The following is a 17,352-nucleotide window of genomic DNA, read 5'->3' as shown; positions in this document are numbered from 1 at the left end:
CTCAAGAAATTAGGAGTTCAAGAATCGGTCCATTATTGACAAAACTGATGAGACTTCAAAATATTTTGTGGTAGGCATTAAACTTTTTTAAACAGCAAGATACTTGTTACCACAAAAAAACCCTTAAGATCTAAAAACTGAGAGGAAATATATATTCCACAAATGAATGTGTAAACTCTCCACCTTCAACTACCATAAAATTTAAAAGATCAGAACAATCTTAATTATTTGAGGCTTAAAAGCAATGTCCACAAAGCATCAAGATCTACGTATCAGAAGTTTTCAAATATTTCGGTTAAATATTGAACAAACTTTTCACCTATTTACTCCTACAATAGTTTAATGCCAAAACAAAAAAGGATTAAGAAAATGACTCTTCCAAGTTTCACTTTCAAATACACTGTCCTTATAGAATTCTCCGAACTAGACTGATGTGAAAAACGAGACTTAGAATAGAAGGATTTAAATACAGTAGTTTGCCATCCTTAGAACTAGCGGCTGTCTTCGAAATGACCTACCTATTCTTGAACTGTACATAGTACAGAAATGGCGGCTTTGTGGTCAATGCCAAGCACATTTAGTCCCCCAAATCAAGCCGCTTCCACAACATTCTTTCCACTAACAGCAGCGTCCCACACTTAAGATATACAATCAGACAGCAAACAAGTCATAGAGGGAGAGGTGTAACCACGAACGCTCATTCCCGTTGGGCTCTTCAATCCTAAAATCCACTCACTGGATAACATACACTAGGGATTATCCAGCTTAATGAATAATGTTGTGACTCTACAAGTGACCCCCAATGCCAGTTCCTATCCAAAACCCAGGAAATCGTAACCGTTGCTTAATAACTTCACACTAGGTGAAAAAAAAAACAAGTCGCTACAAGGCGAAAGACTGACTGCTCCTTAGGTGTGTGGGCAACCGCCTGCTTCATTCAGGAGAAACACACCTCACTAGGGCCCGCCCTCCCCTGGCTTCCCACCCGAACCGATTTGCAGCCCTTCTAACTATAGCACACGGGAGCACGCACTCACCCCGCCCATACTCGGAGGAGGCATTTAGACCAGGCGCCTTAAGTTCAACGGCCCTTTCTCTATGCAGCATGGCCTCGGCGTGATCAGAGGAGGTCCGGGCTGAGCCAGTACTGAATGCTTCCTCTACTACACCACTTCCTCCCACCCAACCCAAACTCAGACATCGAAATGAAGGAGAATCAGGGCATCCTCCACTGTACGAGGCCAGCAGTAAATGGTTTAACCAACTTATCACACTCAAACCCCTGAAAAGGAACTACAAGACGGAATCCCATGTGCAGGCCCCTGAAAAATTCATCTTTCCTACTTCACATGCCACTCTGCAAAAAACCGGAGAGCTTTCGAGTTTCCTTGCTAGAGGAACAGGGAGTCGGCAGCCCCTCCCTCCCCCATCCCAAGCTCTCCACCGAGGGGGCCACGTGATGCAGGCGGACGTTTCAATGCTGCTGCACTAAATATTTCTGGAAACTTCCACTCCTAATAATTTACAGAGATGTTCCTGAAATCACCCCAACTTCTCCCCAGCCCGTGGGGCTGGGGAAGCCCTTCCACCCCGCGCGGGGCCCCGCTTCACTATCACGCTCCTCGCCTTCCTCCACCGCCACCCGCACACGCGAATGACCCAGCAAGCGCTCCCCTCCCGCGGCCGCCTCCCCGCCTCCATCCCCCAGCGGCAAAAGCCGCTCCATTCAATCGCAGGCTCCGCTGTGGGCTCGGCGCGCCCCCAGCCCGCCCGCCGCCTCCTGGGCTCGCTTCCCGCGACCGCCGCGCCCCACGCTGGCCTCCTCCCGCCCGGCCGCGCCGCCGCCCGACCCTCGGCCCCAAAGACACAGTCGACTTACCCAGAGATTGAACCAACTGCTCCTTCCTTCCTTGTCGGGGGATTAGGGCCAGGGAAGGTGGGGAGGGGGGAGAGGGGACGAATCAAGGTGGGTTTCACAGTTTTCCCACCTTAAAAAAGGAAATTAAAAAAATGGAGAGGAAAAGGGCAAAAAGAGCTCAATAATATTTACTATTTCAGGGACGCTTCCCCCCAACACACACACCCACCCGCCCCCCCCAAAAAGAAGGGGAATTAATCTGGGGAATAAATGCTCCCGCCCGGCTGGGGAGTGAGGGAAGGGGGAGGGAACGGGGTCAAGTCCCAAAGATTCAGCCCCAGGGGGACCCTCCAGCCACAGGCAGCAGCAGAAGCGGCAGGAGTAGGGGGTGTAGAGTCCACACGGCCGGGGGGACGCTCTGCTGCCAGTTGCAGTCCGACTCCCCCCTACCAAAACACGGCTCCCTCTCTCACGCGGCTCCGGCGCTGGGCCCCCACCCCGGCTCGCCTAAACTTTCCCCCCTTCTCTTGCTCCTCAGCGACTGGTGGTTCCCCCCTCCCCCTCTGGGTGGTTGCACGGACTGCAGCAGCAAAGACTGGAACAGGCACCGCCGCCGGGGCTGTAGCTACTGTTGCTCTTGCTGATGCTGTAGCTCCCGCTGCTCCTGCCGCGGCCGCTGCAGCCGCTTCTCCCCCTCCTCCTAGTGCCTCAAACTCGGAACCGGTTGAAACCGGTTCAGACTGGGAGATTCCATCTCGGTTGAGTTTTCAGCCCATGGCGCCGCGGAGCGTTTGGAACCTGGGCCTCCGCCCCCAGCCCGCCCTCCTATTGGTCAGTTCCAGCTACAGCCGCGCCATGAGCCTATCTCTCATTGGCCTGAGCGCCAGTCAATCCCACCTCAAGGCTCCACACGAGCCCGCCGCTTCGGCCCCCGCCTCTTTTCAGCAGCGATTTGCCCGCAGAGTGGGGGAGGGGAAGTGGGGAGGGTCGAAAGGCAAGAGGAGAGGGGTGAAGGAGGAGGAGGTAGGACGAAGAGCAGGGCTGAGTAGAAAAGAGAGCGAAGGAAAGCCGCATGGAGGATTCGTTCGAACAAGCTGTCAATCAAGCGCAGCCCGCCCTCGAGCCCTCGACTTCCCTTCCCCCTGCGGCCCTCACCCTCCCAGTGCCTAGTTCGCAGGCCCGGCCTTTCCCGCCTGCTCATTGGCTGGGCGCCTTCGGTGACGGAGAGGGTGGGGCGCAGCTCGTGAGCTAGTGGCGGCGCGAGTTTGATCGCGGCGCGCGGCGGTGTTGCATCTGCTTTCCCCGGACTCGGCCGGCCCGCCCCCACCGGCTCCCGCCAACCTGCGGGGGCCTGAGCCCGCGGGAATTAGGATCCGCCCCTCAGATGGGGGATGCGTTAGGAAAAGGGATGGCACACCCAGTTGTTTTGAACTCTCGGAGGGGTGGAGAAAGGAGGGAAAGGAACACCTCCGAGGCCAATTGTAGGCCCCAGACCTCTAATCCATTTTAGAGGCCTGGGTTGGGCCAGGTAGCTGAGAGACAGATTAGGGTGAGGCGCAGGGCGTGCATTCTTGGCGCCTCGTGATCTTCTCAGGGTCTCGGAAAATATATCGAAATACTTCTTGGGAAAGTCTTAAAATTTCAACTCTCTCTCCCCAGGCTGGAATTTGGCCGCTTCGACAACCAACCTTTCCTGAAAACCAAAACATTGTAATCCCAGGTGATTGGTTTGACAGCGCATGTTGTGGCTGGGTGAGCTTGCATGCCAACTGCGTCCCACCTGGTGCCCTTGATCTGCAACACTCAGATTTTCCTTTCACCCTAGCGGCACTTCACGTACTAAATCATCACCAAATAGTATTTTCTGTGAAAGTCACATGCACGTTGTCTTTCACGTGGTTGCCTCTCTTGTTTGTTCCCAAGCGTCCTCCAAATCAACTTTACAGATTGTTCTTTGCTTAAGAGCAAATAGCCCACCAAAATTTACTAGGCCCTTTGTGCCACCAAGAGGTGGATAAATGGTTTATTGAATTAATACAATTTTCTTTAGCAAATGTTCATTCACGATGGACTATGACTAACCTCAAAGCACCACTTATTCTAACTCCCCCTCCAATAAAGAAAAACCCAACAACTCAATGTTTAGATGCACCAGAATGATTTTGGATAATTTTCAGACCTAAGTTTTTATTCATTACATAAATGAATAATATCAAGCCATTTTATATACATATATACATACATATATAATGTACTATGTATGATATGTGATGTACAGTTAGCCCTCTATCCGTGGGTTCCCCATCCTCAGTTTCAACCAGCCCTGGGTGGAAAATATTTTAAAAATAATACAACAAAAATAATACAAAATAAAACGCAATGCAGTATATTGATATAGCATTTACATTGTATAAGGCATTATAAGCAATGTAGAGATGATTTAAAGTTTACGTCGTATAAGCTATTATAAGCAATCTGGAGATTGAAGTGTAACGGGAAGTTTACAAATACAGTATATGCAAATACAGTAAATCCTCACTTAATGTGGTCATGGAGAGGATCTTGGAAACTGTGACTTTAAACACAAGGATAGGCCAGGCATGGTGGTTCATGCCTGTAATCCCAGCACTTTGGGAGGCGGAGCTGGGCAGATCACTTGAGGTCAGGAGTTCGAGACCAGCCTGGCCAACGTGGTGAAACCCCTCTCTACCGAAGATACAAAAATTAACCTGGCGTGGTGGTGGGTACTTGTAATCCCAGTTACTGGGGAGGTTAAGACAGGAGAATGGCTGGAATCTGGGAGGCAGAGGCTGCAGTGAGCCAAGATCACGCTACTGCAGTTCAGCCTGGGCAACAGAATGGGACCCCTCAAAACAACAACAAAAAAACCCTAGAAGTACATATAACGAAATCGATTTTACCATAGGCTTGTAATCCCAGCATTTTGGAAGGCCAAGGTGGGAGGATCGCTTGAGCCCAGAAGTTCAAGACCAGCCTGGGCAACATGGCAAAACGTGGTCTCTACCAAAAATACAATAATTAGCTGGGCATGGTGGCATGCGCCTGTAATCCCAGCTACTCAGGAGGCTGAGGTGAAAGGATCACTTGAGTCCGAGAGGTTGAGGCTGCGTGAGCTGTGATGATGCCATCATGCTACTGTACACTCCAGCCTGGGTGACAGAGCGAGACCCTGTCTAAAAAAAATTACCAATCTAACGCCGGCAAAAGTATGATTGTGTATGATGCTAAAACAGGGTGAGAGAGAAAGGATCTCTCTCTTTTTTTTTTTTTTTTGAAAAAGTGTCTCACTGTGTCTCTCCCAGGCTGAAAGGATCCTCCCTGACTCAGCCATCTAAGTAGCTGGGACTATAGATACATGCCAACATGCCTAGCTAGTTTTGTGTGTGTATATATATGTGTGTGTATTTTTTTTTTTTTTTTTTTTTTTGTAGAAAAGGGGTTTTGTCATGTTACCCAGGCTGATCTCAAACTCCTGTAGGCAAGCGGTCCTCCTGCTTCAGCCTCACAAAGTGCTGGGATTATAGGCCTGAGCCACCTTGCCCAGTCAGGATACTCATTTCAAGAAAAAATTGACCTGGGAAGATAAAGTCTGGGTTGCACCCCTATTTCTATCAAGCTCAATTTAGTGGAGAACGTTTGTAGAAAATTATGAGTATTCTGTCAGTGAATAATCTACGTACAGTCTGTGAAGCCTCAAGTCAGTCAGGAGCAGAATCAGCAGTTGCCTGCAGGTGAGTTGCTGCCTTTTGAGAACATAGTGGAAAAGTATGTGACAAGGCTGCTAAATCTAGGAGTTACAGTTTGATAGTCTGAGAAATCTGTACAGTTCTTCTATGAGGTGACATTCAACAATGGATCCCAAGATTCTCTTAATCATGGAGAAATGAGAGTATATCACTTAACTTGGACCATTCTCAGACAGGACGGAGGAAGCTATAGCTGTTTTGTTTGAAGTACTTCTAGGCCAAAAGTAAAAATAATGACATGGGGTTATATGTCTGCTGCAACCGTCAGTTTAGGCTGCTGTAACAAAGTACCATAGTCCAGGCCGGGCGCGGTGGCTCAAGCCTGTAATCCCAGCACTTTGGGAGGCCGAGACGGGCGGATCACGAGGTCACGAGATCGAGACCATCCTGGCTAACACAGTGAAACCCCATCTCTACTAAAAAAATACAAAAAAAAAACTAGCCGGGCGAGGTGGCGGGCGCCTGTAGTCCCAGCTACTCGGGAGGCTGAGGCAGGAGAATGGCGGGAACCCGGGAGGCGGAGCTTGCAGTGAGCTGAGATCCGGCCACTGTACTCCAGCCCGGGCGACAGAGCGAGACTCCGTCTCAAAAAAAAAAAAAAAAAAAAAAAAAACAAAGTACCATAGTCTGGTGGCTTAAACAACATTTATTTCTCACAGTACTGGGGGCTGGAAGTGTGAGGCCAGAGTGTCAGCATGGTTTAGATTCTGGCAAAGGCCCTTTTCAGAATTGCAGACCAGTGACTTCTTCCTATACTTTCTTGTGAAGGGGAAAAAAAAGGCTAGAGAGCTTTCTGGGGTCTCTTTTATAAAAGAGCGCTAATCTCATTCATGAGGACCCCACCTTTATGATCTACTGATCTCCCAAAGGCCACGTCTTCTAATACCATCACATTAGGGTTTAGGATTTCAACATACTAGTTTTGAGGGGACACAAATATTCAGTCCATTGCAATATATAAGAAGCAAAATAGAGTAGGGAAACTAAAGTTGGTACCTGTGGGTTGAAAAGATATGCCATTTCTTTCTTGCACAAAAACATCTCATTATGGGCCAGGCATGGTGGTGGCTCAGGCCTGTAATCCCAGCACTTTGGGAGGCCAAGGCGGGTGGATCACGAGGTCAGGAGTTCAAGACCATCCTGGCCAACATGGTGAAACCCTGTCTCTACTAAAAATACAAAAATTAGCTGGGCATGGTGGTGCATGCATGTAATCCCAGCTACTCGGGACGCTGAGGCAGGAGAATCACTTGAACCAGGGAGTCAGAGGTTGCAGTAAGCTGAGATCATGCCACTGCACTGCGGCCCGGTAATGGAGTGAGACTCCGTCTCAAAAAATAATAATAATAAAATAAATAAATAAATAAAAATAAAATGAGCTGGGTGAGGTGGCTTAGGCCTGTAATCCCAGGACTTTGGGAGGCTGAGGCGGGCAGATTACCTGAGGTCAGAAGTTTGAGACCAGCCTGGCCAACATGGTGAAATCCCGTCTCTACAAAAATACAAAAAATTAGCCAGATGTGGTGTCACACGCCTGTAATACCAGTGCTTTGGGAGACTATTATGGGAGAATCACTTGAGGCCAGGAGTTCAAGACCAGCCTGGGCAACATAAATAAGACTTTGGCTCTACAAAACTAAAAAAATTAACCCAGGCATGATGACGCATACCTGTCTTAGCTACTCAAGAGGCTGAGGCAGGGGGATCCCCTGAGCCCAGGAGTCAGGCTACAATGAGCTATGATCAAGCCACTGCACTCCAGCCTGTGCAGCAGAGCAAGACTGTCTTTAAAAAAATGAAAAATGGTATATGGAGTCATGGAAAAATGTGAAAAATAAAAGAAAAAAAAAGAAAAATCAGAAAAAATCCTGTCTTATCAGGTGCTCTGACTAGAAAAAAAATGAAGAATCTATAGCAAAGTCAGTGAATCTATTTCAGTAGTTCTCAAACTGAGGGTAGTTCCCCCCCACAAGACATTTAGCAATTAAGTGTTGTCTATCAAAACAACACTGTCAGCTAATGTCAGAATCAGAGCACATTACAGGTAGATCAGAAGGCGAAGTAGATCAGAAGTATAATAACAGCTAACATGGAAACACTTTTGGTTGTTGCAACTGGTTGGGGAGGGGGTGCCATAGACATCTAGTGGCAGAGGCCAGGAGTGTGGTGAAACATCTTGCAATGCACAGGATAGCCCCCTATATCAAAGAATGAGAAGCCTACAATGTCAATATACAGAGATTGAGAAACCCTGATCTATTTATAAATATTTTAAATTATCCTAGCCCAATAAAGGGGAGAAGAGAGAGCGAGAGAAAACAAGTACATGAGCAAGTACATTGTACTTCAACAAGGTCAGTGCTTCTTTTATTTTTATTTTTATATATTTATTTTTGAGGCAGGGGCTCGTTCTGTTGCCCAGGCTGGAGTACAGTGGCACAATCATGATTCACTAAAGCCTCAACCTCCCTGGCTCCAAGTGGTCCTCCTGCTTCAGCCTCCTGAGTAGCTGAGACTGCAGGTGTGCACCACTGCACCCAGCTAATTTGTTTTATTTTCTGTAGCAACAGGGTCTCACCGTGTTGCTGAGGCTGGTCTCAAACTTCTGAGTTCAAGCAATCCTCCAGCCTTGGCCTCCCAAAGTGCTGGGATTATAGGCATGAGCCCCAGTGCCCAGCCCTGGGAGATGTTTTAAAATGTATTTTTAGAGCAGAAGAAATTCCTCTCTGAAGAGATCAAATCATCATCATGAATGCATGAATAGCAAATTCTCAGTACTTCCCGTGCTTTCAGGTGGTACTATGTTTAAAGCATTTCAAGCTGGTTTCTACTTGCTTATTGAGAATGTCAGATCAAACAGCAGATGGACTATAAGCCCAGACAGATGAGGAGGTGAAGGTAATTACAATAGCTAACATTTACTGAGCACTTATTATGTGCCAGGAACTTTTCTTTTTCTTCTTTTTTGTTTTTTGTTTTTTCTTTTCTTCTTCTTTTTTTTTTTTTTTTTTTTTTTTTTTTTTTTTTTTGAGATGGAATCTCGCTCTGTCACCCAGGCTGGAGTGCAGTGGCGCGATCTCGGCTCACTGCAAGTTCTGCCTCCTGGGTTCACGCTTTTCTCCTGCCTCAGCCTCCTGAGTAGATGGAACTATAGGCACCTGCCACCACGCCTGGCTAATTTTTTGTATTTTTTTAGTAGAGACAGGATTTCACCGCGTTAGCCAGGATGGTCTTGATCTCCTGACCTCGTGATACACCCACCTCGGCCTCCCAAAGTGCTGGGATTACAGGCGTGAGCCGCCACGCCCGTCCTGTGCCAGGAACTTTTCTAAACATGTTATGATATCTATTCATTTAATTTTCGCAACAGTCCAATGAGGTAGTCATTATTATTGCCATTTTAATATGAGGAAATAAATACAGAAAGTTAAGGTATTTGAAAATAAAATGAAAATAATTCAAGGATATCCTAGAAAATAATTAATAACTTAATTGAATGAATGAAATGTGAAGTAGTTTCCTAGAAGGAATAAACTTTTAGTTTTTATTTCTTTCCCTTCCTTTCTATTCAAATATAAATTCCAGAATATTGAGTAACAGAAATTCTATTCCCTACTACTTGTTTATTTAATATTTATTTGACCATTCTATTGTCTTTTTTTCTTTCTTTTTTTTTTTTTGAGACGGAGTCTCGCTCTGTCGCCCAGGCTGGATTGCAGTGGCCGGATCTCAGCTCACTGCAAGCTCCGCCTCCCGGGTCCATGCCATTCTCCTGCCTCAGCCTCCCGAGTAGCTGGGACTACAGGCGCCCGCCACCTCGCCTGGCTAATTTTTTGTATTTTTTTAAGTGGAGACGGGGTTTCACTGTGTTAGCCAGGATGGTCTCGACCTCCTGACCTTGTGATCCGCCCGCCTCGGCCTCCCAAAGTGCTGGGATTACAGGCTTGAGCCACCGCGCCCGGCCTTGTCTTTTTTTCTTTTTCCTTTTTTTTTTTTTTTTTTTTGAGAGGGAGTCTCGCTCTGTCGCCCAGGCTGGAGTGCAGTGGCCAGATCTCAGCTCACTGCAAGCTCCGCCTCCCGGGTTCACGCCATTCTCCTGCCTCAGCCTCCCGAGTAGCTGGGACTACAGGCGCCCACCACCTCGCCCGGCTAGTTTTTTGTATTTTTTTAGTAGAGACGGGGTTTCACTGTGTTAGCCAGGATGGTCTCGATCTCCTGACCTTGTGATCCGCCCGCCTCGGCCTCCCAAAGTGCTGGGATTACAGGCTTGAGCCACCGCGCCCGGCCTACTTCTTTTTCTTTTTTTGAGATGGGGCTTTCACTCTATCGACCAGGCTGGGAGTGCTGTGACACAACCACAGCTCACTGCAGCCTCAACCTCCCAGCCTCAAGCAGTCCTCCCCCCTCAGCCTCACAAACAGCTGGGACTACAGGTGCATGCAATTACACCCAGCTAATGTTTGTATTTTTTGTAGAGACAGGGTTTTGCCATGTTGCCCAGACTGGCCTCGATCTCCTGGTCTCAAGCAGTTCACCTGCTTGGGCCTCCCAAAGTGCTGGAATTACAGGCATGAGTCATCATGCTCAATCCTATTATCTTTACCTAGGGAAATGCAAAAGTAAAAAATTTATTTCAATAACCGGTATAACATTTGCCCAGGCACTGAAAATTGCCACAGTTTGTGAAATATTTTCTTAAGAGTGGTATAGCATGATTTGACAGTACAACTCTTTATTCATGACGTTACTAGAGTCTGAAGATTTTCAATATTTAAAACACTTTTAATATGAAAAGTGAAATGAAAAATATTACATAAATATATGAGCCATTACAGTCACAATTTCAGCAGTTTAATCCCCTGTAGATGAAAGTGTATGCCAGTTAGCTAAAAAAAAAAAAAAGGTAAAATGGGCCGGGCGCGGTGGCTCAAGCCTGTAATCCCAGCACTTTGGGAGGCCGAGGCGGGTGGATCACGAGGTCAGGAGATCAAGACCATCCTGGCTAACATGGTGAAACCCCGTCTCTACTAAAAATACAAAAAACTAGCCGGGCATGGTGGCGGGCGCCTGTAGTCCCAGCTACTCGGAGGCTGAGGCGGGAGAATGGCATGAACCCGGGAGGTGGAGCTTGCAGTGAGCCGAGATCTGGCCACTGCACTCCAGCCTGGGCGACACAGCGAGACTCCGTCTCAAAAAAAAAAAAAAAAAAAGGTAAAATGATATATATATATAAAGGATCCCTGACCCTAACTTTGGATGGTGTGACACAATTTTTCACCTCTATGATGGGGTATAGAAGTAATTTCCATTCAGTAGAAACTGTACTTTGAGTCCCCATACAGTATTCGATAAATTACATGACATATTCCACACTGTTTTTTATTTTTTTTTTCAGACAGAGTCTTGCTCTGTCACCCAGGCTGGAGTGCAATGGCATGATCTTGGCTCACTGAAACCTCCACCTCCTGGGTTCAAGCGACTCTCCTGCCTCAGTCTCCTGAGTAGCTGGAATTACAGGCATGCGCCACTACTGCCCGGCTAATTTTTGTATGTTTAGTAGAGACAGGGTTTCACCATATTGGTCATGCTGGTCTTGAACTCCTGACCTCGTGATCCACCTGCCTCGGCCTCCCAAAGTGCTGGGATTACAGGCTTGAGCCACCGCGCCCGGCCCTTTTTTTTTTTTTTTTTTGAGGCAGAGACTTGCTCTGTTGCCCAGGCTATAGTACAATGGTGTGGTCTCGGTTCACTGTAACCTCTGCCTCCCAGGTTCAAGCCATTCTCCTGCCCTTAGTCTCCCAGGTAGCTGGGATTACAGGCGTGCGCCACCATGCCTGGCTAGTTTTTATTATTTATTTATTTATTTTTGAGATGGTATCTCCCTCTGTTGCCCAGGCTGGAGTGCAGTAGAGTGACCTCAGCTCACTGCAAGCTCCGCCTCCCGGGTTCACACCATTTTCCTGCCTCAGTCTTCCGAGTAGCTGGGACTACAGGCACCTGCCACCACGCCCAGCTAATTTTTTTGTATTTTTAGTAGAGACAGAGTTTCACCGTGTTAGCTAGGATGGTCTCGATCTCCTGACCTCGTGATCTGCCCACCTCGGCCTCCCAAAGTGTTGGGATTACAGGCATGAGCCACTGCGCCCAGCCATGTCCGGCTAGGTTTTGTATTTTTGGAGGAGACAGGGTTTCACCATGTTGGCCAGGCTGGTTTTGAACTCTTGACCTCAGGTGTTCCACCCTCCTTGGCCTCCCAAAGTGCTGGGATTACAGGTATGAGCCACTGGCGCCCAGCCTTTTTGTTTTTTGGGTTTTTTTGTTTGTTTGTTTGTTTGTTTGGAGACAGTGTCTCCCATTATCACTCAGGCTGGAGTGCAGTAGTACGAACATGGCTCACTGCAGCCTCAACCTCCCTGGGCTCAGGTAATCCTCCCACCTCAGCCTCCCAAGTAGTTTGGACTACAGATATGCATCACCATGCCCGGCTAATTTTTGTATTTCTTCTAGAGATGGGGTTTCACTATGTTGCCCAGGCTAGTCTCAAACTTCTTCTTGTTAGAGACCATGTTGTCCAGACTGGTCTCGAACTCCTGAGCTCACCAATCTGCCCGCCTTGGCCTCCCAAAGTGGTGGGATTACAGGTGTGAGCCACCATGCCCGGGCTCATGACATTTTTCTTTGCCTACCAAAATCCAGTTCATTGGACCCTTAATAAAGGTATTTTAATATATTTTAATTATTTTTAAACCTCTGCGATTGAAGGCTGAAGTATTTGAAAATATTTCATAAGTCTTTCCTATGTATATCAAATTATACCAAAGAACACATTGAAAGTAATTTGCCTAATAATTTAACTATAAGTTTTCTATAGAACCTAAATATAATTGCTAATGTCCTACATAGTCTTTTCTTTCCAGATTGTGTTTACACCATGACAAGCAGCGCTTCTTTCTCTTTATGAGGTAAGAACAGAATTCCCCAACAAGAGTTTGACAGTGGGCCGGGCGTGGTGGCTCATGCCTGTAATCCCAGCACTTTGGGAGGCCCAGGCGGGCGGATCACGAGGTCTGGAGATCGAGACCATCCTGGCTAACATAGTGAAACCCCAAACCCTGTCGCTACTAAAAAAATTAGCTGGGCGTGGTGGCACGGGCCTGTAGTCCCAGCTACTTGGGAGGCTGAGGCAGGAGAATCACTTGAACCAGGGAGGCGGAGGTTGCAGTGAACCGAGATCGCACCACCGTACTCCAGCCTGGGTGACAGACTCTGTCTCAAAAAAAAAAAAAAAAAAAAAAGGGATTTGACAGTGAATTTGAGAAAACGAGAGCACGAAATGAGCATGTAAGATGGGCAAGTGTGCATGAAGCTGAGGCTGGGGCAGAATGGCAACACTGAAACAACTGGGCCACCTCTGCGGCTGGAGGGGCTGTGTAATTGCAGGCTGGGCGGCTCAGGCTTAGTGGAAGCCATATGCTATCCAGAAGGCTGAGTCAAAACAAGCAGATATGCCAGGCTGAGGAAATAGAAAACAGCACAGGGTTGTCCTTCAGAGGCAATTAAGTGGGAGACAATTAAGATCACAGACTTAATTACCCAGGTGGTATTTGCATTCCTCCAGGCAGAAGCATCATGGTTGTGATAGACCAATGGGCTCAATTCAAGGAAGCTACTGAGAAGAAGTAAGAAGATTTTGTGAATGACAGCAGTATAAACAGTTTCAGCATCTTCCTTCCTTCCTCTCTTACCAGGATACAAACCTCCCCATCACATGCAAACTTCTCAGATTTCCAGGAGGCCAAGAAACCAATGCTGTATACAGATTAGTCCAAAGGTTTAGAGAGCTTCCATCCACTGACTCTTTCCAGCATTTTCAAAATCCAGGATGGTCCACAATGACCTGTTTTGTAAGTTCATGCTTCCACTCCATGGCTAGAAAAGACTGGAGGCAGGTCAATGGAATTCTTCACCCAGTCGTATACAATCTTATTTTCTAGTAGGGTCAGCTCTGATGCTAGAGAAAGATACAAAGAGACAAAAGGTAGTCCTTGAAATAAGTAAGCCTGGGAAAGACCAGCAAGGGGTCGTTGGACGTTTAAACAAGTCTTCATCACCTTTCCATCAAAAGAGTTTACTTGTTCCTAATACCTCATTGAAAATGTGGAATGTGGCCTGTTGGGGCTTCCATCTTCCTATTATCCTGTTACAGAGCTCCGCACAGCTATCTGGACACTCTGGCTGAATCCTCGTTGTGAGTGATGTGAGTGCCCTTCCATGGACTGGAACCAAGAAAGGAAGAACAAGCCTTCCCTTTCCTTTCTGCCATGGTCTTTTCACATTCCAAAGCTGTTCTCTCCAGAGAGGACCCAGAGGACTGTAGGCAGCCCTAAGGCCATCAGGGGCAACTCCTAGAAGAATTATCTTCTGGTCTCTTCCTTTAGGGAAGCAAAACTGAGGATGAAGCCAGTGTTTTTTCTCCCTTATAGTTTTTCTCACGGATGAATGTGGTGTGGGTGAGAAGAGTGCTTTCAGGCATTTAAGCTTGAGTGGGACTGAAAAATTTGCAAGTGAAAGATACATTGCCAGGTGAGGGTGGGGGTTGGGGGAAGGGTAGCTAGGGGAGGAAAAGAGGACCCCTAAAGGACCTAAAGAGTCAAAAAGAGAGCCAGTAAGGAGGACAGAGTAAATGGAGCTTCCAAGACAAACTCTGCCTGTCCTGGAATCTAGAGAAAGAAGTAGAATCACATGCAGATCTAAAAAGACAACCAGCCGGACATCATAATGAGGTTTTCGGTAGGAGAGCATGAGAGAATTTGCTTTTATTGGCCCCAGCAAACATGAAATACGCAAGGTCTTATGCATAACATAACTTCATTGGTTGTTGAAGGCTACAACCAAACAACTTATACTGTGGAAATAACTGACATACAGAAAAACACACAAGATTTACTCAGAGGACAAGAACACCTTTATTTATGAATTCCACATCTATGTTTCAAATTCTGCTCCTACAGGAGACATATGACTGTGCAATAACTCCACAATGTGGAGAGAGAGGTTTGAGCTGTACCAGAAAAAGTGAATTTCACAGGACCAAACAATATTTTTATAAATGTTGCCCCATTTTTAAAAAATTGTAGTAGTAAAATGGGACAGAGAAAAATGTTTGGAATCAGAAGATCTGGATTCTCCTCCCAGTTCTGCCCTTATTAGAGCTCTTTGCCTTTTATGATCAAACCACTAGAAGATTCTTTTTTTTATTATTTATTTATTTATTTATTTTATTTTTTTGAGACGGAGTCTCGCTCTGTCTCCCGGGCTGGAGTGCAGTGGCCGGATCTCAGCTCACTGCAAGCTCCGCCGCCCGGGTTTACGCCATTCTCCTGCCTCAGCCTCCCGAGTAGCTGGGACTACAGGCGCCCACCACCTCGCCCAGCTAGTTTTTTGTATTTTTTAGTAGAGATGGGGTTTCACCGTGTTAGCCAGGATGGTCTCGATCTCCTGACCTCGTGATCCGCCCGTCTCGGCCTCCCAAAGTGCTGGGATTACAGGCTTGAGCCACTGCGCCCGGCCTTAGAAGTTCTTAAGATCTTTTCTGGCTCAATGATAATACTTAACTTCTGTGTATTCTTTTCTTCTTTTTTTTTGAGACGGAGTCTCGCTCTGTCGCCCAGGCTGGAGTGCAGTGGCCGGATTTCAGCTCACTGCAAGCTCCGCCTCCCGGGTTAACGCCATTCTCCTGCCTCAGCCTCCCGAGTAGCTGGGACTACAGACGCCCGCCACCACGCCCGGCTAGTTTTTTTTGTCTTTTTTTTAGTAGAGACAGGGTTTCACCGTGTTAGCTAGGATGGTCTCGATCTCCTGACCTCGTGATCCGCCCGTCTCGGCCTCCCAAAGTGCTGGGATTACAGGCTTGAGCCACCGCGCCCGGCCTTCTTTTCTTCTTAAAGATGAAAGCATATAAAGAGAAGTGTAGACTTTTTTTTTCCACTGGGAATTTTGTGAATGTGAAGCTTAAGGAAGTTTAAGGAAACATTTTCCATACTAATTCAGTCAATTATTCACTTAAATAATATTTTTTTGAGTCCTACCATGTTTTATGTGCTGTGCTAGGGCTGGGAAGACAATGATTATTTCCGTAGGTAGAAAAGGACCGAACAATAGTAATGTTTTTCCAATAACTGGATCTATAATAAAGTAATCACACATTGTTTTATAAATTTAATGTTTAGATTTGTTAAAATTTAATTGTTTAAATTTTAAAGTTTTATCCTAACAAGTGGGGGGTTCATTTAGTTGTATTGTTGGATTTTTTGTTGTTAAATACCTGGAAATTGTTATTTATTTATTCTTTGAGACAAGGTCTCACTCTGTCTCCCAGCTGGAGTGCAGTAGCATGATCTTGGCTCACCACATTCTCTGCCTCGTGGGTTCAAGGGATTCTCATGCCTCAGCCTCCCAAGTAGCTGGGATTGCAGGTGTTCATCACCACACCTGGCTAATTTTCTTTTTTTTTTTTTGAGATGGAGTCTTGCTCTGTCGCCCAGGCTGGAATGCAGTGGCACAATCTTGGCTCACTGCAGTCTCTGCCCCTAGGGTTCCAGCGATTCTCCTGCCTCAGCTTTGTGAGTAGCTGGGATTACAGGCACATGCCACCACACCTGGCTAATTTTTGTATTTTTAGTAGAGATGGGGTTTCGCCATGTTGGACAGGCTGGTCTCGAACTCCTGACCTCAGGTGATCCACCTGCCTCGGCCTCCCAAAGTGTTGGGATTACAGGTTTGAACCACCACGCCCAGCCAAGTGTTTTAATTTTTGGTAGAGACAGGGTCTCACCGTGTTGGCCAGGCTGGTCCTGAACTCCTGACCTCAAGTGATCCATCGGCCTTGGCCAGGCTGGTCTCAAAACTCCTGACCTCAATTGATCCACCCACCTTGGCCTCCCAAAGTGCTGGGATTACAGGCATGAGACACCACACCTGGCCTGTTGTGTTTTTTTTTGTTTGTTTTTTTGTTTTTTGTTATTTATTTTTGTTTTTGTTTTTGGGTGGTGGGTAGTGGGACAGGGTCTTGCTTGGTCTCCCAGGCTGCAGTGCAGTGGTATGATCATGACACCCTGCAGCCTTGACCATCTGGGCTCAAGCCGTCTTCCAGCCTCAGCCTCCCAAGTAGCTAGGACCACAAATGTGCACCACCACGCCTGGCTAATTTAAAACATTATGTGGGCCGGGCGCGGTGGCTCAAGCCTGTAATCCCAGCACTTTGGGAGGCCGAGACGGGTGGATCACGAGGTCAGGAGATCGAGACCATCCTGGCTAACACGGTGAAACCCCGTCTCTACTAAAAAAATACAAAAAACTAGCCGGGCGAGGTGGCGGGCGCCTGTAGTCCCAGCTACTCGGGAGGCTGAGGCAGGAGAATGGCGTGAACCCGGGAGGCGGAGCTTGCATTGAGCCGAGATCCGGCCACTGCACTCCAGCCTGGGCAACAGAGCGAGACTCCGTCTCAAAAAAATAAAATAAAATAAAATAAAACATTATGTGTAGAGATGAGGTCTCATTGTATTACCCAGGTTGGTCTTAAACTTCTGAGCTTCAAGGATTCTTCCACCTTGACCTCCCAAAGAGCTGGGATTACAGGCATGAGCCACCATGCCTAGCCACCAGGGAGTTTTTTCACTGAATAATCTTGAAAGAAGTCTTTGAAGAGAGTTCAGAATCACTTGGTTA

General features: G+C 47.0%; 1 protein-coding gene across 2 annotated transcripts in view; it reads right to left on the bottom strand.

Annotated features, from left to right (window-relative positions):
• Window positions 1-2,658, bottom strand: part of XPO1 (exportin 1) — a 61,862-nt gene extending 59,204 nt beyond the window's left edge. The window contains exon 1 of one of the 2 annotated variants that reach the window (XM_030921007.1): window positions 1,880-2,658. The gene's annotated coding sequence lies outside the window, so the exon portion shown is untranslated. The remainder of the gene's footprint in view (window positions 1-1,879) is intronic. The other variant, XM_030921008.1, reaches the window with a different exon arrangement.
• Window positions 2,659-17,352: the final 14,694 nt, after the last annotated feature.

The sequence above is a fragment of the Rhinopithecus roxellana genome, chromosome 17 (assembly GCF_007565055.1).
Source record: "Rhinopithecus roxellana isolate Shanxi Qingling chromosome 17, ASM756505v1, whole genome shotgun sequence".
Classification (NCBI taxonomy): Eukaryota; Metazoa; Chordata; class Mammalia; order Primates; family Cercopithecidae; genus Rhinopithecus; species Rhinopithecus roxellana.
Note: the sequence above shows the minus strand (reverse complement) of the source record. Positions and strands in the feature narration are given on the sequence as shown.